This window comes from Zonotrichia albicollis, chromosome 5, assembly GCF_047830755.1.
Source record: "Zonotrichia albicollis isolate bZonAlb1 chromosome 5, bZonAlb1.hap1, whole genome shotgun sequence".
Classification (NCBI taxonomy): domain Eukaryota; kingdom Metazoa; phylum Chordata; class Aves; order Passeriformes; family Passerellidae; genus Zonotrichia; species Zonotrichia albicollis.
Window position 1 is genome coordinate 30,738,120 of NC_133823.1, and position 17,832 is coordinate 30,755,951.

Sequence of the window (17,832 nt, forward strand, 5' to 3'; positions counted from 1 at the left end):
AATAAAATTATTTCCTAAAGGAAAAGCATCCTCCAACATAAATTCCCAGGCTTATCACTGCAACTCTCCCTATGTACTTCTGAAGATTATTATAATAATATTCCTTACAAATTAACACACCTCTTCCACAGATTTAATTCTATATTTGTGTTATCCCCATTACCAGCTTTCTAAACACTGCAAGATAAATTTGATCATAATTTTATCTTACCTCTGCCTGCATGCCTTGCTTTGGAAGATAAGATTAAATGTAATGTGCTATTTCATTTATCTCTTCTTTCAGGCTTCAGTAAAAAACTGAATTTTTACCAATACCACATAAAAGTAGTACTTTTTGGAGTTAACTCCCAAGCAATGTGAGGATACCACAAAAAGCACTTGTTCTGTAATCACACTCCTACTTAACCACTGGAAGAAAATCCAGCCTAAGAAGATACAATACCAGTTACAGTTCTTTTGAGTTCCACTAAGCACTTGAGAGTGCCCACCTCCTCCACACAGCTATTTCACCTTTGGTGAGCGTGATTTTTCATCATTTGCCCATAGCAATCAAAAACAATCAGGGAAAAAAGTTACAATCGCTCTCTAGTACACTTTCTGAAGTCATCCTTTCCAGGAATATTTTTAGCTACAAATAAGTTTTTTCTTGTTTTTCTCACTGAAAAACTGCATTTTTTAAAAGAGGCATAAGTAGTTATTAAGAGCCTAAATTAACAAAGGGTCAGATTTGTCAATCTCCTGATTAAAAACAGCTAATAAATTCATTTTCAGGACTGAAATAAGATTTGCTACCCATACCCCTTGTGCTACAAACATATGCAGTTTCTTCACATCACATACTGATTACAAGTTTACTTTGTACTGCCGAGTATCTTACTGATTACCATTACATTATCAATTGCCACCCATGTTTTTATAGCACAGGAGTTTAAGATTCTCTAGGAATGACTTCCAAACACTAGCAGCAGTTCCCATGCCATTTATACTCTGCAAAGGAAAACCCAATTTCATAAAGCTCACCTTCATGGAAGTAAGAGTCCTCATCTCCTATTCTCTAAGCAAAAGTATCCCAGATCTGAAAGTCAGGATTACACTGTAACACCTCCAAGATGTGAAACCACTCCTACTTTACTGCTTCTGCGATTTAAAAGCAACCATTAAACACAGGAGCAAAATCACCACCAGAAAATCTACTATGATCATGTTAGAAAACTATCCCTTTCACTCTAGTGATGAATTTAATCTACACTATCTTTGAAAATTTTCTTGATTTGTCCTTTGTTTTCTTCAGAGAGAATTACCAGAAAAATGACACACTGGATATCAAACATGCTTCATTACATTAACGAACTGGTTCAGATTAAAAGAAGACAAATCTAGAAACAGAAAATATTTTTGAAGCAGAAGCTGAGTATTTTCTAATGTTAGCAAAATCTCTATTTCAGCCAAACCTTTTTTGGGGGAGGTTTTAAAAATTCCTTTAGGGAAGCTTCCAAGATAACATTTCCATGGTTCCCAGAAGCATGAGTCTCAAAGCACCTTGAACAAAGTCTGCACCTTAAAATATTCACAAAAATTACTGAGGCATTTTTTCTAACATCATGTATTGATAAACACTTTGTAGATACTAGTATTTTAATAATCATTTACCTTATAATAATATTCTACCTCATAAACAGATTGTAGAATTTCCGCCTACTTGGCTTTTGCTCCCTCCCTCCAATATTCTTCAGCTGCCTGACAAGGTATTTTATCACCTAAATCTCATCCTACTGGACTTTTCCAGCTTAAGCAGTAAACTTAAACCAGCTTAATCGAAAACCCAGAGCTTTCTTATCTCAGTGAAATTCTCATTTCAGATAGAAAACACAGTTAAAAATGACCCCTTGCTAGATGATTTTCCCTCTCTGGCAGTAAGGAAAACTGAAGTGACACAAAACAGAATAAGACCTATAATTACAATACTGTAACGTGCATTTACCAGAAAGACTAAAAAGCTGCTGTCTGTAAGACACAAAGCAATGAATGAAGCAGTTTTGTTCTCTCCTATTACTCAGCTAAGAATGAAATACTTCCCACAGCCCTGAGCTGTTGCAGTCCCACTAGCTTAAAAAAGCTACAAGATTGTGTCAACTAAGCCACAGCTATTAGTGGCACTGGGTCAAGAGTTTCATTGCATTTGTGACGCAAAGGAAAAATTTCCCCTTACTGCTGCACACTGTGCAACCCACCCTGAATCCAATTAATAGCAGGTACAAATCCCTTTTTAGATCAAGTGCCCTGCAGTTGCAATTTTTGGAACTGTTTGCTTCAGAAAAGCGTTGAAATTTCCCACTGTTGCGTGAGCATGAGTCCCTGGTAGCACATGAGTAACAAAAAGCTGAGAGCTGCCCTCCTCTGAATTGCAGAGCCCAGTTTACTCAAGGCAGAGGATGACTACGGGCACGGCGCACACAGGAGCATCTGCCTTCCATGCTGTCTGCTCAGCTATGGCTGCAATGTCTCCATTTCACCAACACTCCTCTTTTGTTTGTTTTTGTTTGTTTGCTTTAAGTGACTTTCCTTGTCAGCTTCTTGACAAGCAACTTTCTCTCAACCAGAAAATAGAGGATAAAAGACAGAACTACTCAGCTATGTTTAAAGAAAAAAAGCCACTACTGTAAAACTCTATTTTCAACCCACGTGTTCTTTGTTTATTTAGATGTCAGGCACTCCTACAGGAAAAATATTTCTTTATATGTGTGCCATGTCTAGAAAATTAGAAACCCAGGCTAAATAAAATTAGAACTTTCAGGCTATATTAACATAAAATTACATTTGTTTAAAAAAAACCAGTAAAAATTCTCTGATTTCAAAGAATGATTGAAACCCTTCCCACCTCAAACTCCTTGCAAAAATAACAGTGCTCAACCTAGGTCTGTTAATACCACCTCTTCGTCCATTCAGGGATGACAATTCTGAAAACACCTAAGCGTGGGTATTGGGGTACTCTTCTTGCAACAAACAAAGGAAACTATTACTATGACTTATTCTAACATCAAGTAAGGTTTTATATATATATACACACACACATACATACACACACACACACGGCTGCAAGGTAATAAACAGTCAGTGTGACACTCCCACCCCATCAGGTTCACTTAAACAGTATGAAATCTACAAAACTTCCACCTGCAGAAATATTGATGAAAAGGACACATCACCCAGCTGGAGGAGATGAAGGATGAAGAACAAAAGTGAATGAAGTAATGAAACATACACAGAAGAAGTAGGTCAGAAACAGGAAGCAAGAGCATCTTAAATGAAAGTGTAAGGAATGAATTTCATAAAATGTAAAATGCTGGCATTCTCATAGCCTAAAATCAACCTAAATAATTAAGTTACAGGTTTTAGTTCAAGTCATAATTACATTAAGAATCAGAATATGTTTAGACACTTTGTTGATGGAGTTATCATACATATTAGCAAAATCCAAAGTTAGGTCTCAGATGAGACTTATAAGAGCTAATAAGATCATTTTTATTCATTTGTTTACAATAACAAATATTTATTTGTTACTGGTTAAGAATGCATCTCTCCACATGAGTGCACAACTGCCTGCTTCAAAATGTTCAATATGCCATCACTCCACTTAACAATAATAGTAGTAGTAGTAGTAGTAGCAGCATAGCTGTACTTAAATGCATTTCTCAAGTATAAAAAAATTTTTATTGATGGTGACATCTTTGAAAATTTATTTATGTGCACTATTAAAAACATTGCAATTCCAAGAAATCTTCCAGGAAAGAAATAATAATAGCTTCCTTTTATATTTTTTGTCTCGTAATTCTGCTTATGCACTGGTCTTCTCCATTTTGTATATTTAGCTCCATTAAAATACAGTGTGATTTACTTAAGGGGAAAAAAGAAAAAAAAAAGCAACATAATCTAAAAGACAGTCTCTTCCAAAACAAAAAATCTCAGTCTATGGTCAGAAAAGAATTGCTGTGATTTTGCTTTCCCAAGAGCCGAACACCAGCTTTCAATCTCCCTTTGTGAGCAATGCACTTAGATTTTGTCAGCTCTCAGGAAATGTGTTCATTATATCACCTCACACAAAGGCAGCTCCAGTCTGACACACCAGCACTGCCGCTGCCGAGAGAGCACACGTGAGGGCAGAGCCCTCCTGAGCCCCAGCCTTCCAGTGCCACAGCTGGGCTCCTTCTCCACCACAGCAGAAGGCCCAGCTGTTCCTGTGTGAGTAGATGGAAGCCAGCCTGTTACTGAGCTGGGGGAACCAGGAGTCACTCCTGATGGGAGCACCCAGGGAACCCAGGCTGTAAGGGTCACTCCAGGACCTTCCTGCCCGCTGTCAGCTGAGCCAAAGTGAGTCATTATAGATAATTAATCTCCTTCTTTAACATGCACACTGCTCTCACCTCTTCAAGGGATCATTTCAACATGAAAGCCAAGTTTATTTCAAAATGGAAGTTGTTGCTATCCTGTTTCTTTGATGGATATACACTGGGGAAATAGTGTATATACAAAATCTAACCCTTAGCCACATAAAATGTGTACAGTATACCTTCCAAAGCAACAACTTTCCTCTGCAAAGCCAGATGTCTAGACAAATTTCATGCTCTGAAATCAACAGAGAAAATTAGTGCTGTCAGTGCTAACAGCCTCAGGAATTAACTTTCTGGACACTTAACACAAATGAGTTTATCAAAGGAAGTTTTCACTTTAGCAGGAATTCTTAAATTACTTCTGCAAAACATTCCAGGAACGGTATCTTCCACGTGAATAAAACATTAATACTCATCATTCTTCTCTGACCTGTGCAGTGCCAGATGGCTCAGCAGGAAACCCCCACACACGAGAAATCACACACACCTCTAGTCCAGCCACGCCTCCAACCTCTAACAAGATGGCCAAGACATGTTCCAGAGTGTATCCTCTAAGAAATTCTAGCTTTAACTAGAGTTGAAACTGTGAGTTTTAGCTATTTACACACAAAAAATACCACCTATCGGGACTATTTTTCCAGTTCTATCACTAATAACAAGACAATTGAACATGGAAAGGCCAAGGATTGCAGCAACACCTATGCAATAGTAATGAGAGGTGGCAATAGTGCACAAAACCTTGCTTTCTCAAGATCTTCTATGCAGCTCCATATGATGCAAATTACGTACGCTGCTGGGCTATTCAACCAAAAAAACCCACAAGCTGCTGATACCCCCCAGCTCCCAGACAATAGAAAGCTGCAGAGAGCAGCACAAGCAGACAAGTTTATTTACTTTCAGAATATAGACTTTTTCACTGATTGATCACAAAAGCAGAAACACATCAGTATTCCTACTGCCTTCCTGTCTGTTTGACAGTAATTTCTAATGTCACTCTTCAGGCTGCCTTCTGTTAAATAAACCTTCTGCTAATAGTCACAGCCACAAACCAAGAGCTGTTCAAAGAGGGTATCTTGAAGAGTGGGGGGGGACAAAAGTCATATAAAATCTAAAAAATACAAACAAGCTATCAGAGATTACTGCACAGTTGAAAGTCAATGCTCACACAATGCACACATGATGTAAAAAAGGAAATAAAAACAACTCAATCTTGCAGCTACACAGACCTGACATTAATGCTAAACTAGTTAATTGAGGAGCAAAAGCACCTCTTGACATTCTAACTATTTTCTAGCTAGCAATTTCTTATGATTCATGCAGTGTAGGTTTACCTGAAATAGACTACAAGAAGAAACTGCAATCAAAGTAATTACAGAAGTATGAATTTGCCTCTCCCGTTCAAGTTTAGAGGCAAGAGCTTACACATTTTTTTCCAGGAAACAGTGAATCCTTCAACCATTCTCACACGAATCAGCCCATAAAAAAAGTGCTGTCTTTGGTTCATTACAGTAATCAGCAATTATCCTCCAGCTCTGTGGAAGGCACACGTAGGCCACAATCATGACAGTCCTTCCAACTCTATCAGTAGTCTAAAACAAGAGTAATCTTGTAGATTGACATTTCCTGAGACCGTCACCTAAAACCTGCCTTCAGAGGAGGAAGACGCAACACTCAGTGTTGTTGTCATCAATTTTTAGCCAACACGAAGGAAATAAATGGAAGTTGCTTCTCTACCAATGTGAGATTTCTCAGGAGTGCTCTGCTTTCAGTAGGTGCAAAGGAGCTCCCCAGAGAGAAGTGTGCTTCTGTGGGCATGCTGGAGGTCCTGATGCCCCCCTTGCACCTCTATGACAACACAATCCTTCCACACTGTAAATTATTGCTACTGGAGTTGAACCTTTTGTCTGCTGAAAGGAAGCTGAAACAAAGTTTTCTGCTTGAAGCCAGATAATATGAGATGTAGACATACAACATAATACCACATCTCACCCAAAACTAGTGTATTTGTTAAATTAGAACATAAAGAATTTTCTTTGTACTTTTTCTGGTATCATTAAGAATCTCGTTATAAAGTGCATTATTCTTGGCAGGACAATTATTTGCAAACAGACTTGGAAAAAAATTTCACAGGCTCTCAATCCCAGGTAACCTTTCCTGTCAAAGGACTAAATGTGGAGTAATAGTCAATGCGTGTAACAAGCAGGCTAAAAATGACAGGCTACACACCAAAGCTCATTCCTTCCCTCCCAAGCTAATTCTGCAGCATGGTCAAGACAGTCCAGAGGAATAGATGCAAATTCAGTCCTGAGAGAGGCTGAGAAGCCAAATCTTGTTGCACTATTTGGAAGCATATACGGTACTCACACTGTGCCAAATGAGGAAATCAAAACATTTATAACTTCACCCATACATTCTCTAAACCTACACATAATTACCCAGAAACTTACTAATGATAAAATATATAGAATTAATGTATATTTGCACAACACTGAAAATAAACTAATAAGTTTCTTCTAGTGAATTTGAAAAACTTTAAACCAATCAAAAATAACAACTATTGTTCAGAGGTACTCACATCTTGTATCATTTCCTTTCTTCCCTCCCCCTGGACCTCAATTTTTTTTATTCATTGAAACAGACTAGCTTATCTTCCCTTCCTGAGAATTTTTTCCAATATTTTTTCTTTTGTTTGTGTCTTTTTTCCCCATCAGCTCTTTTTCAACTTTAGCACTGCTTAGGTCATGAGGAGACATCAAACCCTTAATTTTTAAGGCATCTCAGAGAATTTTCCAGATTTCCCTTAGTTCAGCAGCTAATGAAGCCATGCCTGGTGGACTATGAACACTGTGCACCTGCTGATATCTACAGCACCATCTTGATATCTACACATGCATTGTGACCTGAGATTCAGGAAGTTTATGCCTAGAGAAAATATTAACTGTATACTGACTGTAAAGAATAAAATATTTTGGTTTAGTTTAATCAATGCTCTTTACTGTGTCAACATATTTAACTTACAGGACACTTTTCCCTGACCACTACTTTCAGTGAATATCAGGTACCACATACTTTTTAAAACAAAGAAACTTCATGGAGCCTGTCCCCTTATTTCACCTTCAGCAAATCATAGTTAATAGGTCTGATTTTAACAAAGCATGAAATTACACCTCAGCACAGCAAATTAACAAGCAACAACAGGGACAGCTGTTGTATTTCTTGTTGTCATCATTTCAGATATATCTATTTATATTCCTCAGTATACCCCTTATTAAAAAAATCTACATAATAAGTAATGAAGCAAAACATGAAAGACCTTTGCAATAATTCTATTCTCCTTACTCTGCAATTTAGGTTTGTACAAACTTATGACCAGAAAGATGCCTATAGTATGCAGAAATGCTACAAGTAAAACTTGTATTTCCCTGAATATAGTGACAGAAGCTGACATGAAAACATATGCCAGGTAACACCTGATATTAAATTTTAAATCTAAGTTCAGTTCAGAAAGACAAGAGGCAGGTATAGGGAGAGCAGGGAAGATTCACTCCCTGGTGATCAGTGAAACTTTAATTAGAGCTGTGCATGACACTCCTTGAAAATTAATGTGCTCTTAGGGTATTGGAATTTTCTACAGAAAAAAAAAAAGCCTGTGTTAGTGTTCACCAGTTTCCATAGACAGTACTTCAATTCTCACTACTGATTTTGGTAGTGTCTTTTTGGGGTTTTTTAGTCTTTCCTTTTGCTGCACTTTCACTGGACTCTCACCAGGATCTCCATATAATTGACCCAACCCTGTAGCTGTGAATGAAGAAAAGGTATTCCAAATGTATTTTTTTCCCCAGAGGGCATGAGAGGAATAGGAGAAAAAGCTATGTTCTCAAAGATTCCCTTATCAAAGGCAATTACTCAAAGAAAATGAGGAACGCTTGATGCTGTGCATCAACAAAAATGCCTTTCCTAGATGGGAATAATTTATTGTGCAAACAGAATATTTCTACTCTTACATTTCTGCCAAGGTCAATGACTATCATATTAAGAACTTGTGGTTCATATTTAGAACTTCCAGTTCTTCTATAAACATATAGCAGTAGACTTCGTGCTACTCCTTATTTTACACAGAACATATTATGATGGGTATAATTTTGATCTTTTTAAGCACAGGACTGAAATATTATTTTGATAGTGACTAGCTGAACATAGAAGAATCCAATTGCAGGGGAGAAGGTAGAAAAAGATTCTTATTTACTTACTTGTGGCTTTTCAGTACTTAAAGGGAGCTTATAAAAGAGAGGAAGAGTAACTTTTTACACAAGTGGAAAATGATAAGACAAGTGGGAAGAGTTTTAAACTAAAAGAGGGGAGATTTAGATTGGATGTTAGGAAGAAATTCTTTATTCAGAGCTAGGAAGGCACTGGAACAGGCTGCACAGAGAAGCTGTGGCTGCCACATCCCTGGAGGTGTTCAAGCCCAGGTTGGATGGGGCTCTGAGAAACCTGGTCCAGTGGAAGCTGTCCCTGGCAGGGAAGCTGGAATGAGATGATCTTCATGGTCTCTTTCAACCCAAACCATTTTATGTTGCTATTTGATGCTATATGATATGTTAGTCAGCTAATATTAATAGAAATAATACATGGAAAGTCCTTTTGAAAGAAAAATGTAACAATTACAAAACTGATCATAATTAATTGCTGTCACAATCTACAAATTTCAGTGAGTTATGTTGTTGCTTGTCTGTGTATCATGACAGCCAATCTTACAATACTAATTAATTAATTCAGAATATTGCCAGGTTCATTAAATGTATAACAGAAAAGCTTCTAATCCATATGCAAATCAGCAGTATGGAATTATTTCTAGCAAAAACACAAATAAGTTAGAACTATGTAATGGTTAAAAATGCTAGATTTCTCTGTCTTGTTGCAACCTGTACTCATACAATAACAACAATAACATCCCTTTCCTCCCTATGTTGTTTTTTTTCTGTTTACACCAATACCATGGCTGAGTATGTGAATTACAAAATCAGTTGCAGTCTACAGTAAGAAATAATATTGGATATTGCCAGCTCTTTAACCAGACTTCAGAATTGTCTATATACAGTAATAGACTATGCTTCAAATATTTTAGATCAGGAAAAAAGTACATTCTTCTGCTATTTTGTCCTCAAATGCAGTCACTATTTAAATCAGCATGTTTGCAGGATTCCAAACAATGCATCTTTTGTCTGGGAAGCTGTAAATGTACTTCATTGCTCAGTGTGCAATTAAACACTCAGCATTTGCATCCTGTCAGGGACTTTTCTCCATGTTCTCACCTACGATTCTTCCAAGTCACTTGCAAGCACTTTTGTCCCAACTGTTGTCTCATCTTCACTGAACATAAATATCTCTAATGGACACACACCCACCCACATGCATACATTTACATGTGCACACAAAATACTAAGATTTCTCAGGGAGATATGAAGAAAATAACAAGGGTAATTAATTGAAAGAGAAGACAAAACTGAAATAATTTAGCCTATTCTACCTCAATTTTATCATTTGTGTTCTTTTAAGGCTACTGTTATGACATGGGAAATCCATTTGACTACTGCTAAGTAATTAAACCTCTCAAATAATACTGAAAATCTGACTAATTCAGTTACTAAGACAGCATTATCAGAGGAGCACTTTTTCTTTTCTCTTCCCTGACTAATTGTAAAGTCTCCTTCAATTATCCTGAAATAGCCCATCTGGATTTCTTGACAAAACCTAAAGAAATGTTCCAATGTTGGAGTAATTTTAATGCACTTAGGATAACACAGGACAATTGCTGAAGTTGCAAGAGCACTTCGTAAATATTTATATAATAAAGACAATAACATTCTGTTTCTACTTCACAACTGCAGAATTAAGATTTTAATTTCTAACAGATTTGCTTGTATTGGTACTTACTTTATGGTTGTCTCTAGTTATATCAGAGCAGTAAAGAAATACTGAGACAAGAAGCACATTTTGAAGAAAGTCAAATAAATACCAGCAGGTTTTCTGAAACTACATAAGGAGCTTGAAATGTGGAGGGCTATTGTTTGCAAGTTTTTGTTTGGTTGAAGATTTTATGTCAAACTAAATTATCTTTGCTGCCCTTGTAGAGGCGTTGTTGCTACTTTAAAATAGAGTGCTAGGTAACAAAAAAAAATCTGAAATTATTATTTTTAAAGGATTAAACACCTACTATCAGTTTTGAAACATTTTTCAGTAATGCTTTCCCCGTTATAATTTTCAAGAACTTGCTATCTAGGTGATGCATAGTTCAACTATGATAATTACATACAAAGGGAAAAAAATCAACATATTGCTGAAATTGCAGCTTGCAAACTCTCAATCTCCTTCAGGGTATACTTTTTTGGCATATTTACATATTTTCAAATTATACCTTTTGACAGGGACTAAGAACTTCTATATTCTAAGCTCTGACACCACCCACGTGAATCTGCCAAAACCAAGCCTGATGGTTTTGGTTCCTTGTGTAAAATGGATCTTTTAATATTTTTCTTGCCATTTTGCTAAGAGAGCAAGTTCATATCTCCCACTTTAAATATTTTGATGTGGACAATTAGATTTAGGATGAAAGCCACAGTTTAAATTTGTAGGTGGAGTTTCTTGTGAGATACATACAAAACTAAATGAGTTCATTTTAGCTTGAAGAAAATTCTTTGCCACAAATGACACAATTGTAAAGGGCACTATCATATAATTGAATAACTCTGAATCCCGAAGATGTCTCAGTCACAGCAGGCACCTGTACATGAAATCTTTGCAAAGAGCTTTCAGTGGTAGTTTCACACTCTCATACAAGTTTGAATAATTTTTACCATTTGCTTTTAAAATAGTTCCTGAAAAACAAGTAATTGCAGTTTAGAATGCATCACAGTGGATGCAAAATCTGTAATGAAACAGCATGAAAATCTTGCTCATTGGATTCTAAACCTTAACAGGTTTTACAGAAAATCTGAGATTTAGTTATTTACTTAGAGGAAAAAAAAATGTTTGTTTGGGCTTTACTAAAATACAGAAAGTGAATAATAGCACATGTTACCACATAATGCACTTGGAAAGGTTTTCTTCACAATTAAGCTGCAAGTCAAAATGCCAAAATAAAGTTGTCTTTTCCCACCACAGTATGATACAACTTAGCATTTAACATCAGAAAAGAAGAACTTACAGGTAAAGCAATCTTTTAGAAAATTTCTGCTGTGACAGAGCTTCACATGACCTTTCACATTACTTCCTGGGTTCATTTCCTAGAAGAAACAGAAACAAGACACATATGAAACCAGTTGCAATGTTAAGATAGCATCTATTTCATTGCCTTAAAACAGGTTATGAAGCAAGGTTTGGAAAACTTTGTAGGCTGGTGTCTTCCAAAAGGCATAACCTAAAGTAAAAATTTGGACTTGAAAGGTAATCTTAAATAATTTTCATCAAATCCTGTACCAGACACTGATATTCATTATCTTTTTGTAGACTTTCTGACTGATTTGAGATTACTCCATGACCTTCCTGAGTACAGGGAAACCACAAATGATCTTTCCTCTATTCATCACACTGGTACAAAAAGCCTTTGCATAGCCAGCTAACCCATGCGGCATTGGCAGGATAACATTCAAAAATAAACAAGGCTTAATAAAACAAATTTTAAAAAAAGCCAAAATGTGTGATTAGTTCTCCAGCAATGTTTTTATACATATTTGTTCACAAAACAAAGAGTAAAATACATAAAACACCTAACTGAAACAGTTGTCTCATAAGAATAGCAAATAGAAAGCTCTGTTCTGCAAGGGACTCGAGCCAGCACAAGAATGGAGGTGCAGAGACACCTCTGGTGGGCATTTGCAGCAGGAAGCTCCCTGCTGGGGGGAGGTGAATCCCACAAGCTGCTGCTTGGGGAGGTTTGCAGCCTGCTGGAAACTCAGGTCAGGACATTGCAGAAGGCTGCTGCAGGCTATGACCCTCTGCTGCTCTTCCATACAAGTGACACCAGAGGCAATGAAGAAAGCACTGAGCATTGATTATGCTGCTAATTGTATGGGGGGTTGGGGTCAAGTCCATGGAGACTCCAGGCAGTTTTCCCCTCAATCCTTCCAGAAAGACAGAAGGGTGAAAAAGGAAGTAACAGATCCCATAAGAATTTGTTGCGCAGTCAGTGTGGGCTACAGGGTTTTAGATTTTTAACAATCATGGGTTATTCTACAAGGACAGAGGATGGCTTAGCAGAGATGCTGTCCACATAAGTGGAGAAAAACATTTTGACAACAGGCTGGTGAACCCAGTAATGAGAATTCAAACTAGAAACAATCAAGAGAAAAAGTAAAGGACCAGGCTGGCAAGCAAAGAGTATGGGGTAATGTCAACAGGAAGAAATTTGTAAGCAAAAAACCAGGGCTGTAGGGGTTCCACCCCAACTGTGTACATGTACATCGGGAAATGCCTTCCAGGCAGAATTATGGTAAAGGTGTTCTATCTTTTTGGGAAAAAAAGCATACTCTTCTGCCTCTTCAAATAGCCTGTTTGCTAATGCACACAGCAGAGCAAACAGGATGAATTATGAGGTCTGCATGTAGTTGGAGAATTTCAACTTTACTGGGATCACAGACATGGGTAGACAGTTCATATAAACTTGAAAAATAAATGTTTCAGCTGGTGCTGCACAGCATAAGGAAGGCTATGGGCAATGGTCTCCCCATCACAAGATATAATGAAAAGATATCTCCTGATGGAGACTGTCACAAAAGTTATGAAGAAGGCCAATACACTGAATGCCCTGTTCATCTCACTTTTCACTGATAAAACCATCCCTCAGCTATCTCAGGTCCCTGAAAACCATAGGAAAGCCTCAAGCAAAGCAGATTTCCTCACAGTGGAGGAGAGACAGGTTACGAAGCATTTAAACCAACTGGACACACACAGATCCACAGGCCATGATGAGATGGACCACACATATTGAGGGTTGGCTGATGTCATTGTGAGAGCACTCAAACACTGAAAGATCAAAAAGAATAATAGAGATCAAGGTGAGGGGAGGAAACTCTGAGGACTGGAAGAGAATAAATATCACCTCTGCTTTCAAGAATTCAGTCTCAGCCTCACCTCAACTCCTAGCAAAGGAATGGAAAAAATAAACCTAAAAGCTATTGCCATACAAAGGAGGAATAAGAATCTATCTGGACATGGTAAGCATGAATACATGGAGGGGAAATTGTACCTGACCAACCTGATAGCCTTTCACAATGAGCAGGCTGACCCAGTGGACCAGAACAGAACACTGAACATTGCTTATCTTGGCTTTAATAATGTTTCTGTCACAGCCTTGCATTGTCTTCCTCCTGAAAAACTGATGAAACACAAAACAGATGAATGGAGAGTAAGGCAAACAGAAAAGTGACTGAACTGCTGGCCAAAAAACGTGGATCAGCAGCACCATGTTCACTAGAGGCTAGTCATCAAAGGCACACACCAAGCGTCAATACAAAAGCCAATACTGCTCAGCAACTCATCAATAACTCACAAGCTGAGACAGAGTGCATGGATACTACAAAACTAAGAGTGGCTGATACATGCCAGGTTGTCCTGGCATTCAGAAAAACCTTGACAGGCTGAGAAATGGGCCAACAGTGACCTCATGAAGTTCAATACTGGGAAAAGGTGAAGTGCTGCACTTGGCAGGAAGAATCCCAGGCATGTTGGCAGAAAGGACCCGAGGGACAACAAGCTGGCCAGGAGCCAGCAGTGTGCCCTTGCAGCAAAGAAGCTCCCCAGCAACCCTCGCTGCACAAGGAAGAGCATCACCAGCACACTGAGGGAGGACGTCCCTCCTCTCTGCTCAGCACTGCTCAGCCATCCTGAATGCTGCAGTGGGCTGCCCAGAACTGGGCCCTAGAGAGACAGAGAGTTACTGCAGCAAGGCCAGCTGAAGTTTGTGGAGGTCAGTAAAGGATTGGAGCACTTTTTGTATGAGGAGAGGCTGTGAGAGGTGGGGGCCTTGAGAAGAGAAGGCTCAATGGGATCTGTCCTGGGCTTATAGACACCTGATCAGTGGCAGAAAAAGGAGAGCAGAACTTTTCTCAGTGGTATCAAGTAAAAGGACAAGAGGCAACTATTACAGCGACCTTAGACGGTCACTGTGGTGAGAGAAGGACGAGAATCTTCTTCCTTGATCAGAAGGCTTGATTTATTGATATAAGATATATAATACATTATAACTATACTAAAAAGAAAAAGAAGAGAAGTTGCAGAGAGCAGCTATGCTAAGAATAGAATAGAAGGAATGAATAACAAAGTTCTGTGTTCAAGGAATCTGTCCCTGAGCTGCTCCTGTGATTGGCCTTTAATGGTACACATGGAAGATGAGCCAATCACAGGGACACCTGCTACATTTCATAGCAGCTGATAACAATTGTTTACATTCTTCTTCTGGGGCCCTTTGCTTCCCAGAAGAAGGACAAATCCCAAAGAAAGGATTTCTATGAAGAAATGTCTGTGACAGACAACAGGCACAAATTAAACACAAGATATCCCATTTCAACATAATGATTTTTTTTTTCTATGGGGGTGGTCAACCAATGGCACAGGATGCCCAAGATGCATCTCCATCCTTGCAGGTATTCAAAACCCCACTGGTCACAGTCCTGAGCAATGTGTGCTAGGTGGCCCCATGACCCTGCTCTGACCAAAGGGCTAGACAGTCTCCAGAGGTCTCTTCCAACCACAATTCTATGGTTCTGGAAAGCCATTTATTTAACTGGTCTCTGCTTAAAATAAATTGAAAAGAGGTTAAATTAATCACCCATGAAATCTCTTCTCCACAATGCATGGGGGAAAAATTGTACAATTAGCTAGTGTAAATACACTAGCTGTAGTACAATACTAGCACAATACAGCTAGTGTAAAAGGCTTTAAAAGGTTATAGCTGAAAGCTAGAAATATATAGGAACCCTGACGCTAATGAATGTCAACATGTCTTTTGGACTCCTGGATATCGATGGCAGGATTTTAAAACGGTAGATTAAAAGCAACGGGAGAAATTCAGATACTCTGATCCAATTAATTGTCTCTCTGTCTGCAGATATTCAAAGCCCAGCTGGATGTGTTCCTGTGTAAGCTGCTCTAGCTGACTCTGCCTTGGCACGGGGGTTGGACCAGATCATCTCCAGAGGTTGCTTTCAACCCTAAAAATTCTGTGAGTCTGTCATTGTTAAAGATAAAAAATTTTCTCCAATAATTTCTGCTGCTAACACTTCTAGTTTCCCATGAGAAAGCAGAACATAAATAAACATAGAACTTCAGATAGGTATTTACATCCGATATTTAAAGTTTACTAATAACAAATGTATCAAATTCATTTCCTTTCCTAATGGAAAGATATACTGAAAAGCAAACAAACCTTGCTCTGACCAGTCAAAATAGCTGGCTAACATGCACTCTAAAAATGTGAATCACCTGCATGGTGTTCAGTGGAATAGAATTTCACGGCATTTTATACTAAATGCAAACATCAACACCTATGTAAGCACTAATAGGTTGACGTCAACATCTCCCAAAGAATTGTTCCACTCGTGGAGACATCAACCTGTGGAATAAGTTTTGTAAGTCATGAAAAACAGAAGCACAATTAGATTAGAAAATCCAAAGAAATATCTAATAATCAACATATTACTTAGAGGAAAAAAACCCCTTTAGCAATTGAAATCACACATCTTCAAGGGATCAGATAAAGCTTTTATTTTTCCATAAGCTTTTTCTTTATGCAAGTTTGAATTTGAGTTGTTGAAAAGATATGATTACAAATTATATTTTAAATTTTCTAATGACCTGTCTCCTTAGAGAAAAAGATAAACAGCATGTGCCTATTTTATTTGTCGCCAGGCAAAACAAAGAATACAAGTTAAACAGAAATACAATGTATTTCTGCACACAGGTACTCATAAAAAGGCATGCTATATGTAGATAGTCATATGGGCATCTTTTGTGTTCATGTTGCTATGGAAACAAACTTGTTTGTAACCAAACATGTTTACAAAGATATTCTAGCTCTTAAACAGAGTATGAGTCTTATCTTTTTTATTTCTTAAATTAAGGATAAAAGCTGGTTTCTAAGGTTATAGAAGAGCTGCCAGTAGCCAAGCGCATGTGAAGCTAACAAAATTATAGCATCTTAAATACAAAGATTTTTCATTTCATAGTGTTTGTGTACTTAAATGTAACTTCAGAGACTAGCCCCAAACAGCAGTAGATTATGGCAAAAGTAAGGACAACACAGATTTTGCATTATACAGATGAGGCAGATAAACCTGGCATTTTCTTTGATTTCTTGGAAACAAAATTTATAGGAAACTTTCACTGTGGAACTACTTCTATGAAACAGCACACCCATTAAAAAGAGCAAATCAAAGAACTATGTTATATAGACTTAAGTTCCTGTTTTCCTATTTTTCACAGAGCATTAAACAATCTCTATTCAATACCTGTATTTGTTTTATTTATCTTGGTCCATCTGCTCTGCAAATGTTCTTGCAAAGCAGTTTCCCATGGCAACACCAAATATCACACAGTCTCAGTCTTCTGTCAAAGCCCTTCTCACTGATCCACTCCTGAATTTCAAACAGCATATTTTCTGCAGTATTTAAGTAAACAATAAATGAAGTATTTCTTCAAGCAAAAAAAAAAATTGACATGAATGAAATAAAGACCCATGAATAAGCTCCTCTCTTCAGGCATTTGTTTTTTATTTTATTGTTTTAATAATTTAATTTTTCAAGAGTATTACATTTAAATGATCTAAAGCAAGGTGGGAGAGAGAGGTTATTTTAAAACCGTGTCAATATGATGGTAGTCTTTATATAATTAAAATTTCAAAATCATTATGTTGCATGTAGCAAAACAAATCCTGCAAAAGTTTTAAGAATAAGGAAATAATATGCTGAAATGTAAGTTTTGGAATGAAAAGACCACAATGGCTGCTTACTGCGGGACAACTTCTGATAGATATCATCACCTAGAAAATATTACTAGCCAGCCCCTCTAATTTTTACATCCTCATATTTATAATGACCAAAGAAATGTAAATAAGAGGAAAATTTATCTACACATTTTCATTCAAGATAAACCAATAACACTGATTTCATGAAAGTAACTCCTACTTTACCTGAGATTCTATCTTGAGAACCCATTCTCCCTGAATTAAGACATGCAAGAAACATACATTTTTAAGTGAAGTTCTGAAAAACTCTCTGAAGTAAACATCAAAAAATCCCAAACTCTTCAGTAAGCACTCTTCAGTAAGTAAGTCCTAAGCACACTCATTCTGGATGAAATTGCAACAGAGGCATTGTTCAAGCTGCACATTAAAGAAGAAATGTTCAGACTTAGGAAAACTGGCCTACTGAATTTCTAAGTCTCAAAT

General features: G+C 37.5%; 1 protein-coding gene across 8 annotated transcripts in view; it reads right to left on the bottom strand.

The window, feature by feature from the left end:
• MARCHF1 (E3 ubiquitin-protein ligase MARCHF1) overlaps window positions 1-17,832 on the bottom strand; it is a 224,396-nt gene that overhangs the window by 133,630 nt on the left and 72,934 nt on the right. For all 8 annotated transcript variants that reach the window (XM_074541200.1, XM_074541201.1, XM_014266550.3 and 5 more), the window contains one exon: window positions 11,596-11,674. The gene's annotated coding sequence lies outside the window, so the exon portion shown is untranslated. The remainder of the gene's footprint in view (window positions 1-11,595; window positions 11,675-17,832) is intronic.